We start from the raw sequence: 15173 nt of genomic DNA on the forward strand, positions 1-15173 counted from the left end.
TTATAATAGAGACAATAATGAGTTTTTAAAGTTATTGATTTTATAGCTTTTAAAATTAATTTAATTTAGTTTATTTTGTAAAAAAAAAAAAAACTATGCTGTAGTGGCTGACACAATTCCTCGATTCAGTGCAAGTACTCAATTACAAAAAAAATCATCAATTGCATTTTGCCTATGTCGAGTAACCGCCCTAACACCGGAAGTGGCGCATTCTTTGCTCATTGCTATTACATATGTATCTTAAGTTATTTTAAAGGCTATTGTTTGCTTAGGTCTATTTTTATTACCTTAAAAATTATTATAATTATCTGATTACTCGATTAATCGTCCGAATAATCGACCAATTACTTGATTACCAAAACAAACATTAGTGACAGCACTACTCCATATTACTACAATACTAGCAATGAATTTAAATAGCAAGAAGATAAATGAGCAAAATCTAATCTCAACTAAAATATACAGACAAATATATTTATTAAATACTTGTATCTAAAATCTTGTAAATCACACATACAGATTTAGCATGCCACCTGCTTTATGACTTGTTTTTTTTGGATGTTAAATAATACCATTAATTTGACGAGTGCAAATGTTAATAAATCATGTTGCGTGATTCATTTTATTACTCTCCTCCCATACATTTTGCGTCTGAAATGGAAACTCCTACAAATGCATATTCAATACAGTCAGGCGTAAAAATAACTGTGTCCACACGTTTTCAGCGTTAATTCTTCACTGTGAGTCTTAAACCCTGACAGTACTATTTTAAAGGGTTAGTTCACCCAAAAATTTTTATTCTGTCGGTAATTACTCACCCTCATCTTGTTCCAAGACCTTCGTTTGTCTTTGGAACACAAATTAAGATATTTTTTATGAAATCCAAAAGCTCTCTGACCCTTCAAGGGTCCTTCCACATTTAAGGCCCAGAAAGGTACCAACAACATTGACAAAATAGTCCATGTGACATCAGTGGCATCAATCGTAATTTCGCAATCGTAATTATCACCCTAGCGCCATTTTGGAAAGTATCATCGTGGTACTCTTCAAAATGGCCCTAGGGTGATGCAGAGAAAAAAAAATTATTATTATTATTATTATTATTTTGCGCACAAAGCATTGTCATAGCTTTACAAAATTATGATTGAACCACTGATGTCCCATGGGCTACATTATTGATATCCTTACTACCTTTCTGGGCCTTGAATGTGGAAGGACCCTTGCTGTAGGCCCGGTTCTACTCAGTTAAAGCTGTAATAATGGCAATCCATTGCAGATTTAGCAAACTATCCAGTGCGTGTAATGGTTTTTCCTGTTTCAACGTGTTTTTGCTGCGTTGAGCAATGTAGCAATCAGAGACATATCTGTTGATTTCTTGAATCAGAGTCATTTAAGTTAGAATCCACTCACAGCTCAAATCGCCTGAGTTTTTGTTGAGGTAACATTTTTGTGTTCAGCACGAATCATCTCATTATAACAAAGTAGACAGCATGCAAATAAGAGAGATTCAAACTTAAGAAAAATGACACTAGCTCTGTCGCTGCACTGCTGAAATGTCTGGATGACATCAAGGCCTGGATGTCTCTTAACTTTTTAAATTTTAATCATGAAAAAAACAGAGGTGATGGTTCAAACTTAAGTGATTATAATGTGTCTCTGTGAGATTGCGATGAATAAGGTGAGTTACAGCTTTTTAGTGATTTTAAACAGACGCTAATATATATATATATATATATAGGTTAGGTTATATAAGGTTAGAGCACCCTCAGTTATTTAAGAAGCACCCTCAGTGATTTGATTCCGCAGCCGGGCCTGCCTTGTTGTCTATGGAGGGTCAGAAAGCTCTCGGATTTCATCAAAAATAATTTGTGTTCTGAAGGCAAATGAAGGCCTTATGGGTTTGGAACAACACCAGAGTGAGTCATTAATTACAGAATTTTCATTTTTGGGTGAACTAACCCTTTAACCAAAAGACAGTTTGCGTGGGCTTTGCTGTTTGCTGTTAATAAATCTGGCCCTTAGACCTCTAGCCCATATTCAGCAAGAATTTATATTTAAAAATGTATTGTAACATCAACCTAGCTTTAGGCTTTTTAATATTTAATATGTAAACAAGTATTTTCATATTTAGCCCCTGTTAAATTAAGAATATGGAAGAAAATGGTTCTCAGGAACACAATTTAATAGACAAACATAAAAAAAAACCAATTTAAAAGTTTTTTACGCCAAGAAAAACAAGTTACGATTGAACCAACAACTGTAAAGTCAGTGGACTGAGAAAACCTTGAGAGCACATGTGCAAAACAATACAAAAATTCCAGATTATTGATTCTAGACAAACAGGGGAAATTTTGAAGAGCACAAAGGCATATGATCAGGCTGGCAGTAGCAAACTGCGGCTTGCCTGTAGCTTGATGAGGACAACACACGGAAACAATTACAGCTGGCCGGAGACTGTCTGCATGCGTATGACTACCACCCACACATGCTCACACTGATTCAAGCTCCCACACCACCACCATTCTTACATTACATAAAAATAGGATGACTTTATAAGAATGTGCTTATGAGAGAGGGAAACACTTGAAGTAAAACCAAACCAAAAGATAAACATATATGACGGACACAAATAAACAACCAACCACGTTTCGAGCAAAACAAAAACAAACAGCCATATGAGTAGAAAATGAAAGGTTAAAAGGTTTCTTTCTTTTTTACTGTTTTCTTCCTACCTTTCTAAAGATCCAGTATTCACAGTAGAGACATACTGAATGTAAAGTGCCATTCTGTCAGTGTCTGCATGTGTACCGTGAAGCTTTAATGCCTATGTGGGTGTATAGGGCGTGTATATATGGCTGTGAGTGATTTTCTGTGTGGAAGCTTATGATTTTGCTTATGATGTGCATATGTATTCATAACTATGTGTGTGTGAAGCTGTCTGTGTGTGTGGGAATGCTTCAGTGTGTCTGTGCTTGCTGAGTTAATTGCAGTACTCCAGACAGACAGAGGTTTCAAAAATACAGCTTTAGACTTCACTACACCACTAACTCACACACATACATGTGACTTTTCCCAGCAGCATTTAGTTTACTGGGGTTGTGGTGCCTTTGTAGTATATCTTGCCCTCTTATACCCAAAATGTTAGTTTGATTGTCTAAATCTATCTTTGTTTTGCTTATAAAATATTTACTTTAATCTCAGAAAGGCCAGAAAACTGACAGACGCTCTAGAAATTGTACAACATATTGTGTGCTTATGATTTCTGAGGAATGTCAAATACTTTCTTACGCTTAGCTGAGCTAAAGAGCATGTTGATGGATTTAACAGACCCAATATGTGTGCGTATGTGTGTGTGTTAATGGGTGGGGTGTATGCGATAGGACAGACCGTGTGATGATTTTCTGTGGGTTAGTCGGGGGTGTGTCTGCTGTGCTCATCTAATCCATTGCCTGTCTGAAAATCACTATGTATTTACAGTAAGAAGCTGAAAGCTTCATACCAGCTTTCTCACACCTCAGTTTAAAAAGCAGGCAGCTGAATCCATAAACCTGCCACAGCAGTGGATAAATCAGCTTCACTGGGTTCACATCAGGTCCTTGAACTGCTATCTAGGACACACAATGAAAATAAATAACCTTTTACTGATTGCGTTCTTAAAACATCTTTTTGCTCACCAGTAAGATATTTCAAATATTTTTATTTTTGCCTTAGCCACCATACTAGTAAACTCTTGGGTTGATGTAAGGTAATATTGTGGGTGTAGGTCAAACTACTCAGTGTAAATCACATGAGAGTAAGCAACCTTAGCCTCAGTCAAATGCTAGCTAAAAGCTCATTTAAAATAGCATCCTGTGCCAAGTCAAAATGACATATGAGATGGCGTTAATATGTCATTGCTTCTAGCCAGCCATACAATCAGAGAGCAAACTAAGACTTTTGCTTTCAATCTAAAATAAAAAAGTATCTTATCCATGCCATCTCAATAATAATTTAAACTATGCTCAGATTTACCAAGAAACCAAAGTTTGCCATAAAGGCAGTTGTACCAACAGTTTGCGCCAGCGCTAACCATCTTTTGGCGTTAAAAAAGTACTGTCAGGATAGACTAAAATTGCGTTATTTTTGCGCCTGACCTTATTGAATATGCATTTGTAGATGTTTCCATTTCAGACACAAAATTTATGAGACGAGAGTACTAAAATAAATCAGGCAACATGATTTACTAACGGTTGCGCTCGTCAAATTACTGGTATTTGCAAAATTATTTAATGGCCAAAAAAAGCAGTCTTGAAGCAGGCGAAATTTGCGCTGCTCTAGGTAGATTGCGCTTGTCATTAGGGAAATGATTTGGCTGCATCTATTCTTTAATGTGTGCATTGTCAGTAAATCACACAGAGAATTTCTCCCCTTCCATCTGTGCTTTTATAGAATTGCACCGTAGAGTAAAACTGGCCCTGTGTCTGAAGTTTCATTAAGAACTCAAAAAATTCTTATCAGATTCTATATTAATTTAAATTATTCAGAACTAATTATCTTAAAATATTACAGAGCAACTTCTGAGCAATAAAACTGCAATCTCTGTGTGTCTCTATGATGGAGGAGCAACACATGTTGAGCACACCGCGAATTATATATTAAATTCACATACACTAAAAGTTTGGGGTTGTTAAAGAAATAGTTCACCCAAAAATGAAAATTCTGTCATTTATTACTCACCCTAATGTCATTCCAAACCCGTTAGACCTTCTTTCATCTTTGGAACACAAATTAAGATACTTTTGATTAAGTCTAAGAGCTTTCTGACTCTGCAGAGACAGCAACGCAACTAAAACCTTCAAGGCCCGGAAAGGTAGTAAGAACATTCTTAAAATAGTCAGTTAGTTTAACCATATGTGTTATTAAGCTACGAGAATACATTTTGTGCACAAAGAAAGCAAAAATAACATGTGTGTTGTGCTGCTGACGCTGGAGCCGGCGTTCTGACGTAAAATGTTTGTCTCTGTTAGTTCTTCGTCTGTATATTCTGGTTCAAATAAGTAAGGCTATAGGCAAAAAAAATTGTCTATTATTTTTGTCAAAAAATTGTCTTGACTAGTCTATTTTAACCATGTCCTTACTACCTTTCTGGGCCTTGAACGTGGCTTTCTGTGCAAAGTCAGAAAGCTCTTGGATTTCATCAAAAATATCTTAATTTGTGTTCTGAAGATGAACAAAGGTCTTACGGGTTTGGAACCACATGAGGATGAGTAATTCATTTTTGGGTGAACTATCCCTTTAAGACCCCAAACTTATGAATGCTAGTGTATGTGAACAAATCAAAGAAGCCAGACTTTATAACTATCCCTCAAAAACTGTTAACACACAATATTGTTGTCAGTCAGCTCTGTATCTCTGTTCCTCAGTGTTGACCCTCATTCTGTCTGTTAGTGTTTATCCCATCTTGTGCTCAATAAATGTTCTAAACCCAAAAATGTACTTTTCACAAGCAGAGGTATGAACAACTTTATGTGCTTTGACTTCTCTCTGAAACCACACACTTCACTCACGGAGAAACACAGTTAATGCTTTTTTAGACACACAAAGCTTTTAAACAGTTACACAGCAAACCGCTGGCCATAAACTATTTCTTCAAAACAAAGGAAACAACTAGGTGTAATTGTTGCAGAGGTTTAGAAGGAAGGAGAGAAAAAATAAATCGAGGAATGAGTAAATGACAGATAGTGGAAAAGGGAAAAAATGAGACTGTTTAGAAAATTCACACAAAGAAGCGCAAGCTGTTTTTCTATAATGCACCAGTGGTTAAGCAGGAACTAGACCATTAGGGGTGTGTGTGTGAGAGAGAGAGAGAGAGAGAGAGAGAGAGAGAGAGAGAGAGAGAGAGAGAGAGAGAGAGAGAGTGGAAGAGAGACAACCATGAGTGCAGTGGTACAGTGCCATTGGTACAGTGGTGCAGAAGCAAAGAAATGTTCACATTCCTCAGATACCCTGGTGCAAAGGCCAGCAAGCTCAGACACATACATAAAGAGCACTGGCTCTCCCTGGCAGAAACACACATGACATAACCACAATCCACTTGTGTTATTATTCATTATATATATAGACTAGAGGTCGACCGATATTGGTTTTTACCGATACCGATAGCTAGGTTGGACCACACTGGCCGATACCGATTAATTAACCGATAGTTTTTGAAAATGGATACTGAACAGCAACTAAAATAGTGCTGTACTATTTAAAAAAAAATACTAAACCATACTTTGTAAATGAATAAAAATATTAATATTAATTATATATTGATCATTAAAGTTATTTCATAGTTCATTAATGTTAACAAAATAAACTTCAAAATTTAACAATATTACAGTAAATGTTGAAATTAACACTCTAACAAGGAACAACACTTCTATTCTACAGCTTTCATCAATCTTAGTTGATGTTACAAATGGGCTCATTGTAAAGTGGTGTGAATCTTTACATTTTAACAATATGTAAAATTGCAGGTTTTATGCCTTTTGTTTATATTTGGAATCTCTGTATGTCCGTAGGCCTACTGCCATCTTAAAATTAAGATTCAATTTAATTACGATTTTCAATATCAACTAAATATAACCATGCATCACATTCTCAGTTTTCAATATTACTGCACATGGCTACATTTTCATTTACATTTTACATCAAATTGATTTTTCCATTATATAAGCAGGCTACTTTTTTAAACAATTACTTATTTAAAATGTGTTCTTTTTTCTTTATCATTTGATTATTGCTGATGAGATCGTAGACAGTAGCTTCTTTAACAGGCTGCATTAAAACGAATGCACAGATCTATTTCGATATATCAAATGTTTTGTCCTGCTCTGAAAACATAACTGACTGTGTGTACTGTACATCAGTTTCGTATAAAAGTATTCGAAAATGCAAGTGCATTTAACCGCATCCGCAATCGAGCTTTTTAGGACGAACAAACCCAAAGCACAAGTGAAAGTCTGTCAGTGCGCGAGTTTTGTGCACCTAATAGTAGCCTACTACATTACAAACGGCAGAAATGAAGGCAAATGTAAAGTAAAAAACTGCGGTTGAAAGTTCACACTGTTTAACAATGCACATGTAGCTCACAGTGCAAATCCTGTGCAATGTAGCCCGCCGCCTCTCTAGCGCGCACATGTGCCATATGCGGGAAAAACACAAGCTCCTTGAAGAGAGGATTGTGATGCATCGGAGAATCCTTTTTTTTTTTACCCACCCTTAATGAAACCGGACAAACGTGCAGCGCTGCATTAACGGATAGCTTGCAGGTATCAAACACACACAGGACACGTTGTGTAGTTAAAGCAGAAATCTAAAACAGTTTATTTAATCACCAAACAGGCAAATGTTTACTTCAAGAATGATAAAAAAAAGCGGCAAAGGTTAGATTAAAGAACAGATCGAACGGAAAGAGAAAGTACGATCTATATCGTTAATTGCAGCCATTTCAGAAACAATTTAGTTTCTGTTTTACATTTATGTTTAAATATTATTTGTTTTGTTTCAGTTTAATGTGTTAATTACGAAAGAAGTTTGTGTAATTTGTAAATGTCATAAAGGACGTGGTATGAATTGGACGGCAATACGCCGGGAGAATTGGAGAGGGTCAGACACAATTTGACCACTTCGTATGTTTTTATTTGTGGAAAATCCCTTCTTAAACGAATTTCGTTTTGTATAATTTTTATCTTAATTTTTAATAGATATTTTTGTTGATCAGTTATTAAAATAAAATAAGAACAGGAAAATGGCATTGTAAAATAAAGTGCGTAACTACCATGCTTTTCCGCTGCCTGACGAAAAGGCTAAAACATAAATTATAGCTCTATATGAAGCATACAGACATTATTAGAGCTACAGAAATAAAAAATTATTTTGCTTAAATGCACAATACTCAATCTTCCAGCCCAGGGTCAAGTCTTTATCAACATTAACAATGATTTGGGACAGATCTGTAATGTAAAACTATGGCGTGCTGTGACTCGCAGGATTCGGTCGGCTGAATGAACACAGTTTGCTTTCTCACGTCATGTCTTTAAATCTGCAACTTTGCTGGCTAAGAATATCACCAGCTGGATATAAATCAATACAAATATATGGTAACAATCCTGACATTAAACATTGGTCTGGGGCTTAACCTCTCATACTCTATGACAGCGGAGCGGAGCGGAGCTGAGCCGCTTCAGCAAAGAAGCAACCCGGAAAAACTATCGGCAAGGATTTTTGCCGATAACCAATAGGTCGGCCAATCAACTATCGGTGCCGATTAATCGGCAAAACCGATACATCGGTCGACCTCTAATATAGACATCAAGTCTCTCTTTCTTTTTCTCTCTCTATGTAGGCCTACGTAGGCCCACATATGCATAGAAAGAGAGAGAGTAAAAGAGAGAGAAAGAGAGTAGTTCTTTTATTATTAAAGCACCAGTGCTTTTATCCCCAGCCACCTCCTCAAACAGATGAATCACTTTAGCACCAGTCAACATTAGTCATGAATGCTTCAGCCTAAGGGTTATTCAGTTCGGATAAACTTCAACACCTACATTCGAGAGTGGATAATGACCGACTCATTTAAACATGACAAAAGGAAGGGGATTGTTCAGATGTTGAACAAAAGACCAACCTAGAGTTAAATTTTGCCCAATTAGCTCACTAAATTAAGATTTAAAATATACAAGAAAAAACTACAGGTGACCACGCAAACCAATAACTTTAAAACCAAGCAGACACATTTGCCAAAAGGTTACTTTGGTAACATACTGAATAAACACACAGGCATTAGGTAGTAATCCTAAAAAGGATGGGCAACCAGCACTGACTCGCCTTTCAGCAAATTAGTAAGCACCACTGAATAACTGTTACATAATCCAGTTAATATTGATGAGCCTACAATTTTCAGGTCATTATAAGGCCATGCTTAAAAATATATATTATAAACATTATAAAGTCAACGCTCAATTAAGCAGAAATTCTCAGACGTGTGGTTAGTGGTTGATGCTCCAAACAAACTGATTATGGTCATGAGGCTGATCCAAACAACATCAGAAAAACACTACCTAGCTATAACATGCACTGTAAATAAAAACATAACAAAAACACATTCACACACACACACACACACACACACACACACACACACACACACACACGTTGGGTTTACATGTTTTATGGGGACATTCCATAGGCGTAATGGTTTTTATACTGTACAAACTAGGGCTGCAACAACGAATCGATAAAATCGATAAAAATCGATTACTAAAAGGTTGGCAACGAATTTCATAATCGATTCGTTGTGTCGCGCGACGCAGAGACATTTGGTTGTTATTATATATATTTAAAAAAAAAAATTGAGCGCAGAGCGGAGTGGACACATTCGGTCTCTCTCCCGCTCTGATGCCAGCAGAGTTCGGCACCTCATAAGCTGTGTTTCCATCCAAAAATGCGAATTTAACTTATGCGCAAAACTGGAACATTTGAGCATAAAGCACCGTTTCTACATTATATATATAGGCCTATGCTGCCCCGATTTATATCAAACATGTTTGATATTTAAGCCTACTTTGGCTAGCGTACTTTCACAGCAGCCAATGCTCGATCGCAAAACAGCTGCTGTACGGGTCGTTGGATAGTGGAGATGGAGAAAACTACTTCTATAGTTTTTGTAACACTGTCTGTCTGTATAATGTGTCGAAAACATACCACAACCGTAAGGAGAAAGAGGAGCTCTGCTGAGGTGAAATCGTCTCAGTTTTGAATAGGGCTGTGACGGTGGCACGTTGTTTTTTTATATATAGCCTACACTTCAGTCAGCAAACAAGCAGCCTAAAAACGCTAAAATAAATCAAAGAAATAATATATTTAATTAAGAAAGTAGCCTAAGAGTATTAAATAGGCTATTAAACAAACATTCCTTGTAAAAATGTCCGACAGCTCATCAATTTTTGGCCGACTGAATTTCCAGTCCGACTGTCTTTTTTTCTCTTTCTCTTCCTCATTACACAGCTGCTGTTTTTAATAGCAAAGTGATTACATTTATTTTCGTTCCTTTAGTTTATAAAGTTAATTTAGAGATATATTTGGAACACTTTTTGTTTGTTAAATTCAAGTTTTTGTTTTTTAAAGTTATACCTAGCAAACAGCGGCAGACAGATCTAAAGCCTGCTTAATTCATCGCGATTTAAATTAAAATCCATTGATATAAAAAACTTAAAACATATCACAATATTAGTTTAATCATTCAATCAAGATAATTCCAAAGTTTGTGCGGAGAGAAGCGCGCTTTGCAGGACATTGAGACGCCAGTGCAATGTGGAATTTCTTTTTTTGCTCATAAAGGTAAGAGTAATTTACCACCCGGGCCGGAACTGTAAAGGGTCTACCTTAGTTTGTGTGTACTAACAGTATCAACAAAATGTGCTCTTAAAGAAAACAAACAGAATACGCTTGATATCTTTGGTTTAAACAGGAGCGCTTCACAATAATTAACCGAAACCCAGGTAATTGCCTCACAAACACAATATCTATAGAAAGCTTTAAATTATTATTTTACTATAAAACGAAATAATTAAAATCGAAAACAAAACTCTTTCATTAGCTAATCCATAAAGATGCATTGGGCATTAATGAGCAGATGGCAGGATCGTCAATTTCATCTTTGCAACACTGAATCAGAAAATACTAGTTTATTAATAAGTAATTCGAATATTTTCTTAATTTTTGCCTTGACTCATTCATGGTAATTACTTTTGCTGGGGCTTTGAGGCCAGTTTTGCGTGCATTTGAATGCGGAACTCTTCCAGCTGGTCGCTGCTGATGGCAGGACACTAAACACCGCCATGGCAGAATGAATGTAGCAGAAAGTTAGTCAAGTTATCCCGTTCCAGCGTGCAAAGTCACATGCCTTTTTTAATGCGCACTGAGGAATTTAATTTGAGAGGCTTCTTGATGGGAAATGCCAACCATGCAGCATGTACACCACAGCAAGCCGCTGTCTTGACGGATAGTAATTTTAGTTTATTTAGTCTATATATTTGGCAGATGTAAAGCATACATGTGTATGTTTTTTGTGTTAGTCCATTTTTATTTTATTATTATTATTATTATAACAGTTCAAGGAGCAACATGTTCGTGCACTTTCTAAAGATTTTAGTTCTGTTTTTTTATCCGATTCATCGATTAATCGAAAAAATAATCGACCGATTAATCGATTATTAAAATAATCGTTAGTTGCAGCCCTAGTACAAACCATACTTTCTATCGCCCTACACCTACCCTACACCTAAACCTAGCCCTCACAGGAGATTGTGCACACTTTTACTTCATCAAAAAAACTCATTGTGTATGATTTATAAGCCTGTTTCCTCATGGGGACCTGAGAAATGTCCCCACAAGGTCAAAATCTACTGGTATTCCTATACTTGTGGGGTTGGTGATTTTTTATTGTTTTTAATTTTTTATATGTAAAAATATCAGTTTACTACACTGCTGTTCAAAAGTTTAGGATCAGTAAGATGTTTTTTTTAAAAGAACTCTCTTATGGTCATCAAAGTTCCAATTATTTGATAAAAAAATAATGAAAAATGTAATATTATGAAATATTAATGCAATTTAAAATAGTGGTTTTCTATTTTAATATACTTTAAAATATAATTTATTTACAGCATCATTACTCCAGTCTTCAGTGTTACATGATTCTTCAGAAATCATTCTAATTTGCTGATTTTTTTATCAATGTTGAAAACATTTGTTCTGCTTAATATTTTTTTTGGAACCTGTGATACTTTTTTTAGGTTCCTTTGACAAATAAAAAGTTAAAAAGAACAGCATTTATTCAAAATATAAATCTTTTCTATTAATATAAGTCTTTACTATTACTTTTTATCAATTCATCACATCCTTGTTGAATAAAAGTATTAATTTCTTTCAAAGAAAGAAAGAAAGAAAAAAATACTGACCCCAAACTTTAAACAATAGTGTATATCACAATTTTTAAAAATGTTGTTTAAATAAATGCTGTTCTTTTTAACACTTTATTCAACAAAGAATCCAGAAAAAATATCACAGGTTCCAAAAAAATATTAAGCAGCACAACTGTTTCAAACATTGATAATAAATCAGCATATTACAGTGATTTCTGAAGGATCATGTGACACTGAAGACTGGAGTATGATGCTGAAAATTCAGCTTTGTATCCCAGGAATAAATTCTACTTAAATGTACATTAAAATAGAAAACCATTATTTTAAATTGCAAAAATATTTTGCAATTTTGTGTATATTTTGTGTATTTTAATCAAATAAATGCAGCCTTGATTAGCAGAAAAGGCGTCTTTGAAAACAGCAGTGTATTTCCTTACTGAATAAAACTTACTTCTTTCAAAAGATAGTAGTGTGTATTAGAGCTGCAGGTACGCAAGTATGACAGTTCTACTCTGAATTACACTGCCCACTCTCACACATTTCTTCAATTAACATCTACGAACATAGCACTTAACACACCCGCTAACACATCAATACCAACTAACTTATCTGCTAACAAAGTTAGGAGAAAAAACACCAACAAACCCTCCCATTAAATTGTATGTTAGCAACTATAATTTAGTGATCTAAACACAAGCATACGGAAAATATAAAAGTGGCCATTAGAGTCAAAACAGAAGGTGGGGCAAAAGATTATTCAACCTAATTCAGTTTCTTGACAAAAGCCTGGGACTGTTTATTTCTGTGGGCAGCGAAATAACAAAAACAACACGCACACACCCATTGTAATACTGAACCCAAGTTTCCCAAGAAACTATATATAATCACTATCAGCTGTATGTTAAACCTGACAGTCATAAAAACATCAGAGAGACTGTGAAAAATGCTCACCTAGAGTCTAGAAAAAAAGAAGAGAGTGTTTACTAAAAGGGAATGTGCATGTACTGTACTGTATATCAACATATATAAACACACCCACATATACCACACAACATACCACACAAACACAAATATTAACATTCTAGCATGTATGGATGCCTTTTTCTTGTGAATACAGAGGCATTTTCTTTCAAACATTTCAGAAAGTGTAGCATTAAAGGGGTCATCCGATGCTAAATTTACTTTTACATGTTGCTTGAACATAAATGTGTACACAACCACCCTATAATGATAAAAATCCACCCAGTGTTTTTTTTTAAATCCCCATAAATCATAACCACCTTCTCAGATCAAGCCATTCACAGACTCTTGGCAGAGTGACGTAGTTCTGCATAGGCCCCTCCCACGTTTGTTGACTGACACAGTCGTTTTAGCACAGACCCATCCTGAGTAGAGGTCGACCGATATTGGTTTTTACCGATACCGATAGCTAGGTTGGACCACACTGGCCGATACCGATTAATTAACCGATAGTTTTTGAAAATGGATACTGAACAGCAACTAAAATAGTGCTGTACTATTTAAAAAAAAATACTAAACCATACTTTGTAAATGAATAAAAATATTAATATTAATTATATATTGATCATTAAAGTTATTTCATAGTTCATTAATGTTAACAAAATAAACTTCAAAATTTAACAATATTACAGTAAATGTTGAAATTAACACTCTAACAAGGAACAACACTTCTATTCTACAGCTTTCATCAATCTTAGTTGATGTTACAAATGGGCTCATTGTAAAGTGGTGTGAATCTTTACATTTTAACAATATGTAAAATTGCAGGTTTTATGCCTTTTGTTTATATTTGGAATCTCTGTATGTCCGTAGGCCTACTGCCATCTTAAAATTAAGATTCAATTTAATTACGATTTTCAATATCAACTAAATATAACCATGCATCACATTCTCAGTTTTCAATATTACTGCACATGGCTACATTTTCATTTACATTTTACATCAAATTGATTTTTCCATTATATAAGCAGGCTACTTTTTTAAACAATTACTTATTTAAAATGTGTTCTTTTTTCTTTATCATTTGATTATTGCTGATGAGATCGTAGACAGTAGCTTCTTTAACAGGCTGCATTAAAACGAATGCACAGATCTATTTCGATATATCAAATGTTTTGTCCTGCTCTGAAAACATAACTGACTGTGTGTACTGTACATCAGTTTCGTATAAAAGTATTCGAAAATGCAAGTGCATTTAACCGCATCCGCAATCGAGCTTTTTAGGACGAACAAACCCAAAGCACAAGTGAAAGTCTGTCAGTGCGCGAGTTTTGTGCACCTAATAGTAGCCTACTACATTACAAACGGCAGAAATGAAGGCAAATGTAAAGTAAAAAACTGCGGTTGAAAGTTCACACTGTTTAACAATGCACATGTAGCTCACAGTGCAAATCCTGTGCAATGTAGCCCGCCGCCTCTCTAGCGCGCACATGTGCCATATGCGGGAAAAACACAAGCTCCTTGAAGAGAGGATTGTGATGCATCGGAGAATCCTTTTTTTTTTTACCCACCCTTAATGAAACCGGACAAACGTGCAGCGCTGCATTAACGGATAGCTTGCAGGTATCAAACACACACAGGACACGTTGTGTAGTTAAAGCAGAAATCTAAAACAGTTTATTTAATCACCAAACAGGCAAATGTTTACTTCAAGAATGATAAAAAAAAGCGGCAAAGGTTAGATTAAAGAACAGATCGAACGGAAAGAGAAAGTACGATCTATATCGTTAATTGCAGCCATTTCAGAAACAATTTAGTTTCTGTTTTACATTTATGTTTAAATATTATTTGTTTTGTTTCAGTTTAATGTGTTAATTACGAAAGAAGTTTGTGTAATTTGTAAATGTCATAAAGGACGTGGTATGAATTGGACGGCAATACGCCGGGAGAATTGGAGAGGGTCAGACACAATTTGACCACTTCGTATGTTTTTATTTGTGGAAAATCCCTTCTTAAACGAATTTCGTTTTGTATAATTTTTATCTTAATTTTTAATAGATATTTTTGTTGATCAGTTATTAAAATAAAATAAGAACAGGAAAATGGCATTGTAAAATAAAGTGCGTAACTACCATGCTTTTCCGCTGCCTGACGAAAAGGCTAAAACATAAATTATAGCTCTATATGAAGCATACAGACATTATTAGAGCTACAGAAATAAAAAATTATTTTGCTTAAATGCACAATACTCAATCTTCCAGCCCAGGG

General features: G+C 35.2%; 1 protein-coding gene across 5 annotated transcripts in view; it reads right to left on the reverse strand.

The window, feature by feature from the left end:
• The window catches only part of ltbp3 (latent transforming growth factor beta binding protein 3), a 56847-nt gene that overhangs the window by 32348 nt on the left and 9326 nt on the right, over positions 1–15173 (reverse strand). The window lies entirely within an intron of this gene.

The sequence above is a fragment of the Garra rufa genome, chromosome 5 (genome assembly GCF_049309525.1).
Source record: "Garra rufa chromosome 5, GarRuf1.0, whole genome shotgun sequence".
NCBI lineage: Eukaryota > Metazoa > Chordata > Actinopteri > Cypriniformes > Cyprinidae > Garra > Garra rufa.